Here is a 14,708-nt window from a genome sequence, read left to right on the forward strand (position 1 = left end):
TCAATTGAAACAATTTTCGAGGATTTCTAAAATGCTTTTAATTCCGTATCTGATACCAATGGATACAAATTAACATAATAACTTTAAAGCCAGATAATCTACCCATAGTCGAAACCTTTCACAAACCAATATTGATAGAAAATGTAGGCACTATGGCCGTTTTTTCTAAAAACGTTTCAATTGACCCCAGTCTCCCTATCCTCAAAAAGGCGACAAAAGCAAGGGACCGATAAATGTCAAAAGTCAACTTGTGTTCGGTTTGGATGCTAGCGTATAATTCACATAAGTCACATAACACAACACTCACGACATGTTTACAAACAAAACACTACCGAAACAAAACACAGATTTCTCCGAAGCACGCGAAACATTTGGCAAGCGCCAGACATCCGAACTATTGCAATAAGTGAAAAACTAACGCCGGGTGCATTTAACTGATGCGAACTCTGCAGGGTATCTCACGCTCGGCTTATTTACAACCACCATGCCATAGCTGCAACTAAATCATTAAGGAAACCAAATATGCAAACTTGCACCTTATTGGGAAGAGATAAAGGTGTTTATAAGATGGCAGAAGAATGCATTAATAGGATAAGTAGATGACGTTCGTGGTTGATGCAGAATTAATAAAAGACGGGCTACTGGTGGAAAATTTATGGCAAGTTAATTAGGTCACTATGTTTTTGAATAAGTATTAATGATTGTTCATGGTTAAAGAGATGGTTTTCAGTCTCCCAAATTCCTATCCTCTAACATCTAATTCGATACTCTTGCACTGGTATATACTACCCTATCCAGGTTCTTTTATTTCCAAAATTATTGTATTAAGCCGCGAAGTCATTAAAATATCTACATATATACATACTTATAATAAAATTCCGTAAAATGAATGACTCCAAATTGATATTTATAAAGGAACAGGAAAGCAAGCAAACTGCTCTTTAATAATCTCCGCTAATAAATTTAGGTGAAAACAAATGGTACCTAAAAACAAGCTCTTATACAATACATATATTTAGCATAAGCAGGTAAACTAGTATCTTTTATTTACTATATATTTCTACATAGGAATTTATTTACGTCCATTATTAAATGTCAAACCTGATAACTATAATAAGCAATATAAATTATTTAAATAGCAAAGTAATTAATCCTCATCCGTATGTCTATGTCATCCGTGAAGATCTTAACTACAAAATAAACCTATCTCAGTTTCCATTGGAGGTCAGCACATAAAAGCCTTTTTCTCAAACATGCAATGAAATATTGATGTTATGTTCCTTATAATAGGCTGCGAAGTATGACGTTTCAGGTGCGGCTAGGACAAAAGGTCGTTAATGGAATTTCATACACATCTTACAGGCCTAGGCCGGCAAAGTCCTCTTTTTTAATTTTCATTTCACAGATATTTGTGACATAGCATCGTGGCATTCATCCATTAAAAAAAACTAGAGGCAGTATTTGCTTTATGGTTCGTAATGACACTCTGCCAGTACGCCTATAAAAAAAAACTAAAAACAATGTTTGCTATAATTTGCAGTTTTATTTGTATAAAATCAAAATGAACTTAATAAATAATACATTCTATAATTTTATAATTTTAAATTATAAATTAAACTACACAAATAAAAACATTTAAAATATTTCATTTAAACGTTAGCGGTAAAAAGGTCTACTCAAACACGCGTAGTTATATTTTTTTAATTGTTATGGAGGTAAAGTTGAAAAATATTCATTCTGTTTTATTGGATTTATGGTGCGTTGTTGATTTTTTGACTTTAATATGAGTTCCGACGAAATAATGAAATTAATATTAATTGTAATCGTAGGTGTTGGAATTGGCAGCGGAAGCAGAATTGATTTTAAATAACTTGCTGCCTCTGCCGCCAAGTCAAAGACGAAGTATGTATATGGTGGCTTATGGCAATTTTATTATTTGAGAAACTAAGAAAAATGGCTTACAGTTTATTAGAAACAGTTTTGTGGCATATTTTAAATGAATGTAACTACAAATTCGTCAACACTGTGGAAATTATACTTATTTACTCCATGCATAAAGCAACGATGTATGTGAAACATGATATCAACATGAAAGACTATGTAAACTTATGTGACGAAAACGACAGTCAGATGGATACAAGGCGAAAAAATCAAAGATACATGAAAATATACGGGTAGTAAAAATACACGACTCGTGTAAAACATACGCGTGATAATGATATAGGTACGTGTTGGTTATATTTTGGGTGTAAATAGTTTACTTTTAGTTTTTTCTATAAATAAAACTTGGGTTTCGTGAATTTTTTATTTTATTTATTTCATTGCATGTTTGAGAAAAGCACTACATACCTCGGCGGGAAATGGGGTTGCCCGCGCTCAGACCTATCCGGCCTCGCTTCGCTCGGCCGTCTATATGTCTTCGGCCGGCAACCCCTTTCGTCCCGGCCTCTGTAGTAATGTACTATTAAAACGTCATGTCACCTAACGAGTTCATTCATAGTCTTTCATTACAACAGCCAATAGCAACCAATTCATTAAACACTCGCCGTGAAAAAAACAAACGAGCTTGTCAATGGATCTTCTAAATTATAGTCGAAACTTTTTCTTAGCGGCCAGCTATCATTGCTTTTTCTCGAGATTTCTATGTCTTTATTTACAAGGCGATAAGGATGCTTTTTCGTTTCGGACGATGTAAAAAGGGTTTTGAAAAACCCTATACATAGGTATTCGTCACGGTCGCCCAAGACGGACGGTTAAAAAAAGAAACCGATCGACGCCTTGTGAGGCCTAATTAAGATATGTATCCGATGTGACCAGCCCTCCGTTGTTTCAAGCCATTGTCCGTGTATGTGTGAGGTTGAATGGGACTGAAATCATTGTCTGCATGTATCGTTTTCGTAGATCGATTTACGTTAAAACTGTATTATTATACTCCTCAATGAAGACCCACCTAATTTATTTAATAGGTGATACATACGTATATGTGTAAGTGTAACAGGCATGATATTCATAGTATTTTTTACATGGTACCAAAAAAACGTTACTTGTGTTCCATAACTCTAGTGAGTAACTTTAATATTAAGTAACCAATACAAAAGCAATGCATAATGGCAAGCTCCCAGTTACCTAAGCGTATATTTTGTAACTATATAGCATCTTAAAAATATGCATAAATTCAGATCATTATTGAGGATATTCTTTAGGTATTTAATTAAAGACCAGCCGAAAAGTCGGCGTGGGTTGATGATACAAGTTATTGGCCATTGTTATTGAAATGCAGCCTTATAATGCAATGGAACGTTGAAAATTGAATTGGTAAATTAATAAATATCGACTTAATTTTAATTATTTAATTGCTACTAAGCCATAAAATTCACCAGGCCAAGGTATCATCAGATATCTGTTTTCCGGGCCGTTTCCAAGTGGTACGAGTATTGACCTATATCTTATACAGGGTGATTTCGGGGTCGTGGAGCAAGAGAGCCAGACATCATACAGAATCCAAAGATGAGCCTAATGATGTTGTTAATTATTGTTTATCACCAATAATGATGATTATTTTCCAGATGACAAGTAGGAAAAAACATTTTTGCATACAATTTGGTGACCCTGCTCAATGTGACGTCTTGTCGCTTTCCATACAGCGTATGTCAAAAGTCATAGGGTGACCATAATTACTTAGTATAACATTAATTTTACTCGAAAAATATGAATAATTAAAGTAATTATCTTTTAATCAAATACTACCATATGATAATGTGGATCATTTACAGAGTCAGAAAAAGTGGTCCTGGATCACGACCCAGTAATCACCCTGTATATATTTATCAACTAAATTTATTTTTAGCCCTGAGCCTAGCGAGCCTGATGCTACAGTTAAGACTGATCATAATATAAATAGTTTAATCAAATACGTAGGGGAGGGGAGCCCAAAGCGAGCATACTGCTCAAAGCGAGCATTGATTCTCACCTTGAAAATATACCTAACAGCAATAGCGGTGTGACTGCGTGGAGAGATCCGCCCCGCCATGCTCTGTCTGCCACAATTGGCCACCGCTACTGTTAGTGACCGTGCGCTTCATAGTGACCAAAATTACGATTTGATAAGTTCAGATATGAAAAATACAAGGTATGTATCGACTGTTTTGTGGATTTGTGAGGACGTTGTTGAAAAACGTTAATTGTAGTATGGATTGACAGTTATTTAGCTTTCTGTTTAGGTAAAATATTCATGAATGTGCGCGAAATATTTGAACGTTAGGTTTGTGTACAATGTGGGTTTGGTCGAAAAGGCAAAGCGGGCAGGGCAAAGTGAGCATGTGCCCACATACTGCAAGTTGTAGGCAATGGAAAACTGCACAACTTATATTGGTATTGAATCATTTTACTGTGACTCATGTCAAGAGATATAAGATAATATAAATGTTTGTTTGATGAAAAGTTTATATTTTTAAGAAGAAGAATTTTTGTCAAGGCTGTGACAATTTAAAGTACCTATGTTGTATGTTTGGTAAGACGTACCATTTATTGTTAAATTTCTTACGTTTTGACTCTGATTAAAGTCTATATCAAATCATTAGAGTTTTATTGATGTGATCGACGTTGTTTCTGTCCTTATCTCCAAATAAATATTGTATGGTTATTGCATGAATTAAGTGTGCTCATTTTGCCCCCTTTGTGCTCGCTTTGCCCCGCCTCGGGCAAAGCGAGCAAAAGTAAAGTTTTCGTAATTCGTTATTTTTATTAGTTTTCCTAAACTTTGCAGTATATTGAAGTATGTATCATTAAACTACGATAAATTTAGCTTTAAACAGCATTCAAAGTTAAGTGATACTGATATTTTTTCCATACTTTTTTCGCAGTTCCTCTTAAGGTGCTCGCTTTGGGCCCCCCTCCCCTACCTAATACAAAATGGATCAAACATCGACATGTATCCAACCAGAAAAAAACAATCCAAAACCTATGTTTTACAGAGATTCAGACCAAGCACAGACTTCGCAGCGCCCAAGAAGAGTCACCTTCAAGTCCTATGAAAATATAGCCTTTAGGTAGGTATAGAAGCAACGCAACGTCTTGAGTGTTTCATAGTTAGGTCAGGTTAGTCTAACGTGTGTTGATGCCGTCCATCGTCACATTGTATGGAAAGAGAGCAACAGGAGCGTGACGGTACATAGATATCCGGAGACCAAGACCTTTTCAGCATCAGTCCATGATCTTATGACTCATTTTCTTTTCCTTTCTAGCCTACCGGTTATGATAGAGCGCCTATATAATTAACGATCCTCACCTCATACTCTGATATTAGGCCCCCCCCCCCACATCTGGCGTCTTTCGAGCGTCGGCGTCTACAATTCTATGGCCGACGTCGACGCAACGTCGACGCAACGTCGACGCAACTGCGCAGCGACGTCATTTTCCATAGCGCTGGACCGACGCCGACAGACGCCGACGCTCGAAAGACGCCAGATGTAGGGGGGCCCTTACTCAACGATATGATTTTATTTTACAAGTATAGACACACATAATTTTTAAACAAACGATATGTTAAATTCTGCCATAATGAGTTTATTAAAACATAAACCATAACGACGCCGACTAGGCGTGTGCCGGCAAACTTCGTAAACGCATTTGCATCCCGACTCGCCGCAAACCTCAATCGATCGCTAAAAAAATCACCGCATTATACTCGACGCGTAACTACCTACATAACTTTTAAGCCGATATTAGCATACAAAACAGTTCAAACCTATAAATCAAAATTAAATCTTATGACGTAGATTTAAGGCCTGAAATTCGCTGTAATTTGAAAGGAGTTGCGGCGTTAGTGAATGTAGAGGCTTGAATACAATAATACGTGCATTGGGCCGGCGCGCGCGCTGGCTGATCTGACCACTACTGTGCATTTCCCACGGGCTACGTATTCGTGCGCACCGCTCACTCCGTATGCGTGCGTCTCTCTTCCTCCTGATGGACTGCCGCTTCGTTCGAAACGTAGCGCACCCACACACGTCGGTATTTCAGATTGTTCGGAGCCACGGGCCGGCATAGATTATGTCGGCCCACGATGCTAGGAGTTTGTTATCGATGTAGCACAAGCGCAGAACTTGTTACTTACTGTAAGCATGCTTTTGAGCATAACAAGCCGTAAGTTAATGTAGCCCGATAGGTATTTCGATTCGTTACGGTTAATGCCGCTATTATCGCGGATTTGAATACTTGTTTGTTTCGTACTTAGTCACGCGTAAACAAGGTAATGGGCAGCTAGATCTATTTGCAAGTCGTAGCGCAAATTGCCTTGTAGGTACCTACTTAAGCACTAGCTAAGTCCTTACCCACTTTGCTATTCTATACATCACAGACAACTAAGTCTGTGCTATTCTGGTGCTATTATAATATATGTATAGGTAAACTTCATCTGTACGAGTAATGTGAAAGAAATAAAAGTAAGGACCATGTTAAATGAAACTATAGCGGAGAAAAACAAACTGCGTAGATATTTTTGCGGCTGCCTTAATTCAGATTTAAATTATAACATTCTGGCGCGGTACGATAAGGAGATCTGGAAGATAACAAAGGGCATTATATATGTCTCGAGAACACAGCATAAGTGTAGGAAAATAATCAGCTGTTTTCGTGGTCTCGTTTCACTCAGCTTTTTCGTATGTATTTCACGATTTGATGAGTTCCCTCCCTGAGAGTGAGAAAAATAGTTGACCTACAGTTTTCCATGATCCATTTTCGTATGTATTTCACGATTTGATGAGTTCCCTGAGAGAGAAAAATAGTTACCTACCTACAGTTTTCCATGAATGATTTATATCCTACGTTACGATCCTAAACAGAATGTCGATATATATAGAACTATCCTATTTCGGGCATTCTCACGCTGAATTTTCCGGTCTATTCAGCAGATAAGGTACCTATTATCTACAAAAAAAAATCTTACAGCTCAGTAACATCGCAGCGCGGCTTATTCAGGCTTAGAGACACAGTTCCCAAGAGTTCGACTTCGAGTGGACACACAGAACACACAGTTTCCAAAAGTCCCAGTGGACTGGTTCCAATGTTAGAAGTACATTTTAAAGATATTATCTAATTAATACGATTCGTAGGTGCCATTTACATAATTCACGATCCAGACGGCGTGTATCCTTTAATCATTTCGTCAAACTCGCTAATTCAAGCGCTATCTAAATAGGCAATTTTATTTTTAAATTAACAAAATGCATTCCCACCGTAGTCAAATTACGACACTGTGATCAAGTATGGTCCACTTTGCGAATCCAATCTTGCACCAAAGATTGCAATGATGAAAATTTCTCCTAAGTACCCATTACTGCGTAACAACTCTAAGGTTCATTGAGTTTCTTTGGAGACGCAGCAATGTATGCAGGGTTAGTTGATTTTTTCGGTATTCTGGATATGGGATTGGTTGTTTTAGTAGGTGGTTGTCTAATTCCCATGTTCGTTGCGCGTGCCCAGCGCGTCTGCTGTCAAGCAGAGCCTCGAGCGCAAACTCGATTGCTTCTAATTAGGGCAAATATTCGAGGCGATTAGACAAATTCGATCGGCTTTCAGAGAAGTTCCAATTTGATGGATTGGAATTTGTATTGTGAAAAACCGCCTTGAATTTAAACTGTATAACATATAACATCAAATAAAACCGGCCAAGTGCGAGTCCGACTCGCGCACAAAGGGTTCCATACCATTAGGCAAAAAAAATAAACACGTTTGTTGTATTCTGTTTTTAGTATTTGTTGTTATAGCGGCAACAAAAATACATCATTCATCTCAATCATCTCTGTGAAAATTTCAACAGTCTAGCTATCACGGTTCATGCGATACAGCCTGGTGACAGACAGAGGAGTCTTAGTAATAGGGTACCGTTTTTATTTTACCCTTCGAGTACGGAACCCTAAACAGGTAGAATGATATATACCTATAGGAAGTTCAGCTAACAGATGCGAACTGCAGTCACATGATCATTTTCTTAGATTATTGTTTTGACTAGCGTTTCTATAAAGGATTGTCACTAGGCCTCCTGATTCGATCTCTAGCGGTTGCCAAGGAAGAGTCATAATTAATGGATATCCAGAAAACTACCACGAGAACAACGAGAAAGCTTTTCTCACTGTCTTTTCAATAGTGTATCTGGGTGCCTAGCCAAGATGCCAGTCATTTGCGCCGTAGCGAACGATACGCAAGACATTTAGTCAGGGCCGGATTAACCCTAAGTCAAAGTAGGCAACTGCCTAGGGGCCCCGCCTGTGCTGGGGGGGCCCCGGCGGCTCAGCGCGCACCAAATAAAATTTTGTTCCATAGGGTTCAAAATTCATGAGTAAATTTTTTATTCTTGTAATAATGAGTATGCTTTGTTATTGTTTTCTTTCGATCCATTCATTAAATTAATGAAATACTGTCCTAAAATTAAAGCAATACGTTACAGTTTACGGGGCGTATTCTGCGTATCTGTTGTAAAGTTGTAATAATAGGGGTTTTCAGGAAAAATGGTTCCCTTTTTTTTGAACAACCAACAACTTTTGGGTTATTTCGACTCAGAATCACAAGGACTATTGATTAAAACAATGAAAAAGAAAGAAGACGAACGTGTCCCCAGTATTTCATAGGACTGCTCGACCTTCAGCCTCATTTTTTACCTCAATTTACCATTGGTTTGTGTTCCACATCTCCTCTACTTCAGCTTAGCCTTTTGCATCGCTGCGCCAAGCTCTGCCTGCGGTCTCGCTTTTTAATACAATGGACATTGGTTCGTGTCTGTGCTCAACTATTTATCCTGAAGCCTGATGAAGCATGGCTTTGATTTCGCATGAAATGAAAGCTCGCCTCACAACTCGACTTTTAGGCCTAGATGAAGATCAATACCAGGCCTTTTAACACGCTTTCACAATTTGCGATATTGTTAATAAAAAATTTCGCGCTCGCTGCGCTCGCGTTTTTGCGTTAACTTTACGGCACCAGCTGAGCTTAACCTTTAGGCTCGCTTAAAATTTGCAATTACAGGTAGGTAGATAGGAAAGTGACGCTGAAGCTCACATCTTTGGTATTCCACTGGGAATTGGCCTTAAGCCTAAAGGGCTCTCCCCACACTTGACGCGACGCGGAATCGGCAAATACCGATAGAATAAGCTTTATGTCCACGCAATAAGAGCGAAAATGACATCGTTCTATTTGGATCGGCTCGGCCGACGCCTGAAGATTGAAATTAAAAACGCAAACTTATTTCCCCGTACTGAATGAGCTGTGTGCAGAATTGACTGTAGGGGGCCCGAGCCTCGCACTGCCTAGGGGCCCCGACATGCTTAATCCGGCCCTGCATTTAGTGCACTAACACAGTGATCTGTCGCACTAATGTGGAAGTTATTGAGAGAGATAGATTAATTTCGTTCACTACGGCGCAAACGATTGGCATATTGGCTGGACCTTCTGATAATTTGACGTCGAGAATCCAGGAATCGGGAATACAGGCATACAATACAAACAAAAATATATTTCTTACATAACATTTATTAAAGAGTTGCGTCCAGTATGATGTAACAGAAACGATCTTCTATAAAGCTGTTCTTTGGAGGACAAAACAAAACTAATCAAGCATAAAATAATACCAGAACAATGAAAATATTCACTTAGTATACTTAGGTTACGTACAAAGTGGACTAGTTTACATTGTTCGTGACTATATTTTTTAATAGAATGATATTTTCATTATTTACAGTGTATGACCAGAAATTGCTGACATTTAACAATTTGTTGGACACTGAGTTAAACTATAATCAACAAGTCATAATACTCATAATATTTCTTACAATTTACAAGGCGACAATTATTACATAAACTAGTGTGAAATTACAGTACTTACAACTGCAAGAGATTCTTTTCGAGGTAAGACAAGGGAGAATTTATCGTGTTGTGACATGAAAAATACTTAAAATTTGGTGATAATTAGTCACCAAAGTTAATCATGAAATGGAAGGGGTACATGGTAACAGACGTAGAGACAGCACCCATCGGATGTAATGACTATTGATAGTTGATGAAATCTAAGATGATTAAATCTATTAAGTAAAAAGCACTTTTCTTATTATCTAAGATTTAAATGGCAAAATTTGGCTTATTCTATAATTCGAGGTGGTTTCTCGTATAAAACAATACAGATTGGAATGTCATATAAAAGTATCTATGCATATTTGAGTAACATTTACAAATTTTGAAAATAAAAGTCTTTAAAAGTAATCGAAGTTGCTCTGGCCTGCCTAAATTTGCATCCAAGCTTATGGTATCGTCTTGGATCGTCCCATTCGTTTTTCGTCAAGTTCTTAAATTAGTCCTATTCTGCTTTCGTCACTCATTCTACATTGAAAGCCACCGACGATTGTGACGAATGTAGAATGAGTGACGAAAGCAGAATAGGACTAATTTAAAAACTTGACGAAAAACGAATGGGACGACCCAAGACGATACCAAGCTTATTGATCATGGCTTATACATTAGTATTAAAGTAATTGAACACATAACAGACACCTAGATTTGTACTTAACAGGCTGTACTTAAAATACGATCCGAGTTTACAATTATTGTAAAAAAAATACAAACAAAATCTTAATAACCAATCAAATCAAAATTTTGCACAGAAATTACGTACTTATAGAAATGGTTTCAAAAAATTCGGCAGTATTCTGTCTAAGTAAATATTCTTTTCACCACACCTACTCGGAAAGGCTTACTTTGCACTTCAAAAACTGATAGCAATGTTGCATTTTATTTACATGTGAGGCAGAGTAATCAAATGCAAATTTTGAGTTGTTTTCGTTTGCTAGAATTGACTTTTAAATGATGATTTTGGGTGATAAATATTCATTTGGATTTGATATTTTACATTTAATATTAGAATCGGGTTGGTGTGGTGTACAATTTTGTGTTTCACTCGGGGGCAAATTTTGTTTAACCCTCGTGCTTTGAAACCCTCGCAACGCTCAAAATTCCATTTTTCGAGCATTCTGAGCAATGAAAAAGTTATATATCTGTGGATGTGCGCTGCGTTATACATTAGACTGCAGGGTCGCAATTAAAAATATTGCACACAAAGATTATTGTTAAATCCTTTCGATAATGGCAAATAAACTTACAGGCCAATTCGGACGTCATTCAGAATGATAATTGAATGACATGAAGCTGACTTAACATGATTTAAATATAATTCTGAAGAGTGTACGTTCGAATAGGCCAGTTATACAGCACCTGACGGACTCATCATCCTCCTAGCGTTTGTCCCGGCTGTGACGGGGTCCGCTTTCCTACTTTTCTCCTTCCACTTCGCTCTATCCTGGACATCGGTTTCCGCTAAGCCACAGGCGTTAAAAAAAAGTGCTCGAGTGGAGACCACGGACTAGCAAGCGCAGCGTAGGAGACGTCCACCCACAAGATGGACGGACGACCTTGTTAAGGCCGCCGGAAGACGCTGGATGCCGGTTGCTTCCAACCGGTACGAATGGAGGTCCAAGGGGGAGGCCTATGTTCAGCAGTGGACGTCTTATGGCTGAGATGATGATGATGATGATGACAGGCGTTACAGGCGTCCTGACGGACTAATACTCGTATTTGCAATACCGTTAGCAAGATAAGAACAATCTTACGCCAAAGTTGAATTTCATAGGAAATTACACCTTACAGCAGTTACAGCAAATTGGTCATTTTGGATGCTGACTTGTATTTAGGAACACCATTAGGAAGATGAGAACAATCTGAAATGATATGCCTTTATATGACTTTCCGGGGCGGTCAGAAAATAGTTTAAGGTTTTTTTGACATGTAATATGGGTTACAGGGTTCATATTACAAATACCTTATAGACGAACATACAAAATTGTGTTAGCCAGCTTTTACGGGCCCTACCTTGTTCAGCAGAAGGCTTTCCTAGTGTACGGACGCTTGGAGCTCTTTGGTTCCCTTGAACTATTGAGAACAAATTAAATAATTTGCATAAAAATATTTAAAATACCGGGCAGCGGAGATGATTGATTAGGAAAGCGGACCCTGGCGCTAGGCCGGGAAAACGCTAGGTTGAAGAATTGTTATTTCAAGTAGAAACACTACTTTTTACTTCTTCCGCAACTGTTTTCCTTTGTACATATCATCATTATATATTTAAGAGTATGACTCTTGTTGGTGGAGCAATTTCCATGTTTGGCAGTCCTCTGCCTTCTCTTTGACAGGCTGATACGACACGACGTTGAGTTTTTTCTTTATTTGAGTCATGTACGCTCTCCTTGGTCTTCCCTTTTTCCTCTTTGCTTCAACTTTCCCTTCTTTGATGTTTTTGATAAATTCATCGTGTCGTATCAGGTGCCCAAGCATCTTTCCTATATAGCATTTATTTCGGTTTTCCGGTTTAATTGTGGAGTCCCTTTGACCCCACAATTTATTCAAGAACCCGATATTTTAGAATTAACTGACTTTAATGACATGATTCTGGACAACCTTAAGACCGCCCCGTACTCGCCTCCTGTTTCTCACGGAACCAAGTAACGCTTATAAATAACAGCCTCATTTGTGTTTATAATATAATACTGCAATGAACGCCGAAAAATAAGCGAGGTAGATGGTAACACGAGGCAAACAATCCCTGCTCCGACTGCAGTATGTGCTTTTCTCAAAAAAATGCAAGGAAAATCAACACAAATCAAATATTCTTGCACATATTTGAGAAAAACATACTGCTGGGGCCTATTGCGTAATAAAATAAAAGCTAATACTATTCGTGACTTTGTATGTAAAATCACTATGTAATAGTATTATCTTGTATTTTATTATGCAATCCGGCCCTGGTCTTGGTATTAATATAAAATAAAACCTAACATTTAATTGATCAACATCTATCGTTAAAACTATCAATTAATTGCTAACAAAAAGAACCTTACTGGTTTATCTAATTAAGAAAATAAAAATATCTTCTGATAAATCGGTTAATTTCGTAATCAATGTCTTATTCTAAGTTATAATCAACAAATCTCAGTCAACAAATCTCAGAATATAATGTAGTGAGAAATTGCCTTTACTTCTAATTCGTACAAAAATATTGATTTGCATACCTATCAAAATACAAATATCAATAGCAAAGAATTGGTTGTGTCGAAATTTCTCGATCGAAACACCAGAAACTTAAACTTTATACGTATTTCTAAGAGCGTACTCCCATCTTAAATTCCGGCAACGCGCTTGCAACCCTTCTGGTGTTGCGAGTGTCCACGGACGGCGATAATCGCTTACCATCAGGTGATCTGTCTGCTCGTTTGCCTCCTATATCATAAAAAACATATGGTTGTCTGTAAAGTTGGTTTACGGACTATAATTTTGCGTTATAACGTCATAAGAAAACATTACCATTACATTACGTAACGTTACTATGGAGATCTGTCCACAACGTTACCATGGAGATTTGTCCACAACGTGACACTTTTTCGTGCATATGCTACCATCCCTGTTCATCAATTTATAAGACGTTATCACGTCAAAAACTAAGCTTACTGCATTATTCTTTACTTTCTCTAATAATTTGTAACTCATGGCTAAGTTTTGCTGCTATTGATATTTCTATTACAAATTTAACAACTACTCTAAGGGCCCATACAAGTTTGCGGTTGCAACCGACGCGGAGCGGGCCGCAACTTCTGTTTTCACCCAATCATTGCCGAAGACGCAACTCGCGTCACGAAACTATTTAATCGTATTGCGTCAGCAATGAATGTGTTAATATGCTACTGCGGATTGTCGCACGCACTTAAGGGGCCCACTGATTACCAGTCCTCCAGACGATATCGGCCTGTCAGTTAAACGCAAAATTTGACAGCTACGAACAACCGACAGGCTGATATCGTCCGGCGAACTGGTAATCTGTGGGCCCCTTTACTGTATGAAATTGCGCGCGGTTGCAACAGCAACTATGAGCCTTATGCTCTAGTTTCCTAGGATAGCGGTGCCGTCATATAGCGGCCGCCATACAAATACTGCGACATTTGAGAATTTGGAATTTCCACATGAAGGTGTCTAGATTACACTTTGTATTTAGTACAATTAGAACCGCCTTCTTACCAGTTATAAACGAGGTATGTTTCATAAACTTTCAAAGAAAACTACTAGCCCAAACTGACTGAAAATACATATCTGCCTAAGTAAAGATGACAATTTTCTGGAATTTCCACATGAAGCTGTCTAGATTACACTTTGTAGTTATTACCATTAGAACCGCCTTGTTACCAGTTATAAACGAAGTAAGTTTCATAAACTTTCAAAGAAAACTACTAGCCCACACTGACTGAAAATACATATCTGCCTAAGTAAAGATGACAATTTTCTGGAATTTCCACATGAAGCTGTCTAGATTACACTTTGTAGTTATTACCATTAGAACCGCCTTGTTACCAGTTCCAAACACAATGTGTAATCTAGACAGCTTCATGTGGAAATTGGTTCGTATTTGTAAGGATGTCATTTTGTGAAGTTAGCTGCCTATGTTATTGTTGCAATATTTTCACATTTTATCTCACACATTTGGCTAGGACATCAGAAAAGTCATTATTTGCTTATTGAAGTTTATCCTTGACCTTGAAATGGTATATTTTACTGTTTTGTATAATTCATAAATCTCGTGCGACATTTATATAAAATATTTAGCCGTATTATTTAGTATGGAG

At 37.8% G+C, this 14,708-nt stretch overlaps 1 protein-coding gene across 1 annotated transcript in view; it reads right to left on the bottom strand.

Moving 5' to 3' along the window:
- The window catches only part of LOC134672872 (cuticle protein 1-like), a 195,652-nt gene that overhangs the window by 125,163 nt on the left and 55,781 nt on the right, over window positions 1-14,708 (bottom strand). The gene's annotated exons all lie outside the window — the stretch shown is intronic.

The sequence above is a fragment of the Cydia fagiglandana genome, chromosome 17 (assembly GCF_963556715.1).
Source record: "Cydia fagiglandana chromosome 17, ilCydFagi1.1, whole genome shotgun sequence".
Taxonomy (NCBI): Eukaryota; Metazoa; Arthropoda; class Insecta; order Lepidoptera; family Tortricidae; genus Cydia; species Cydia fagiglandana.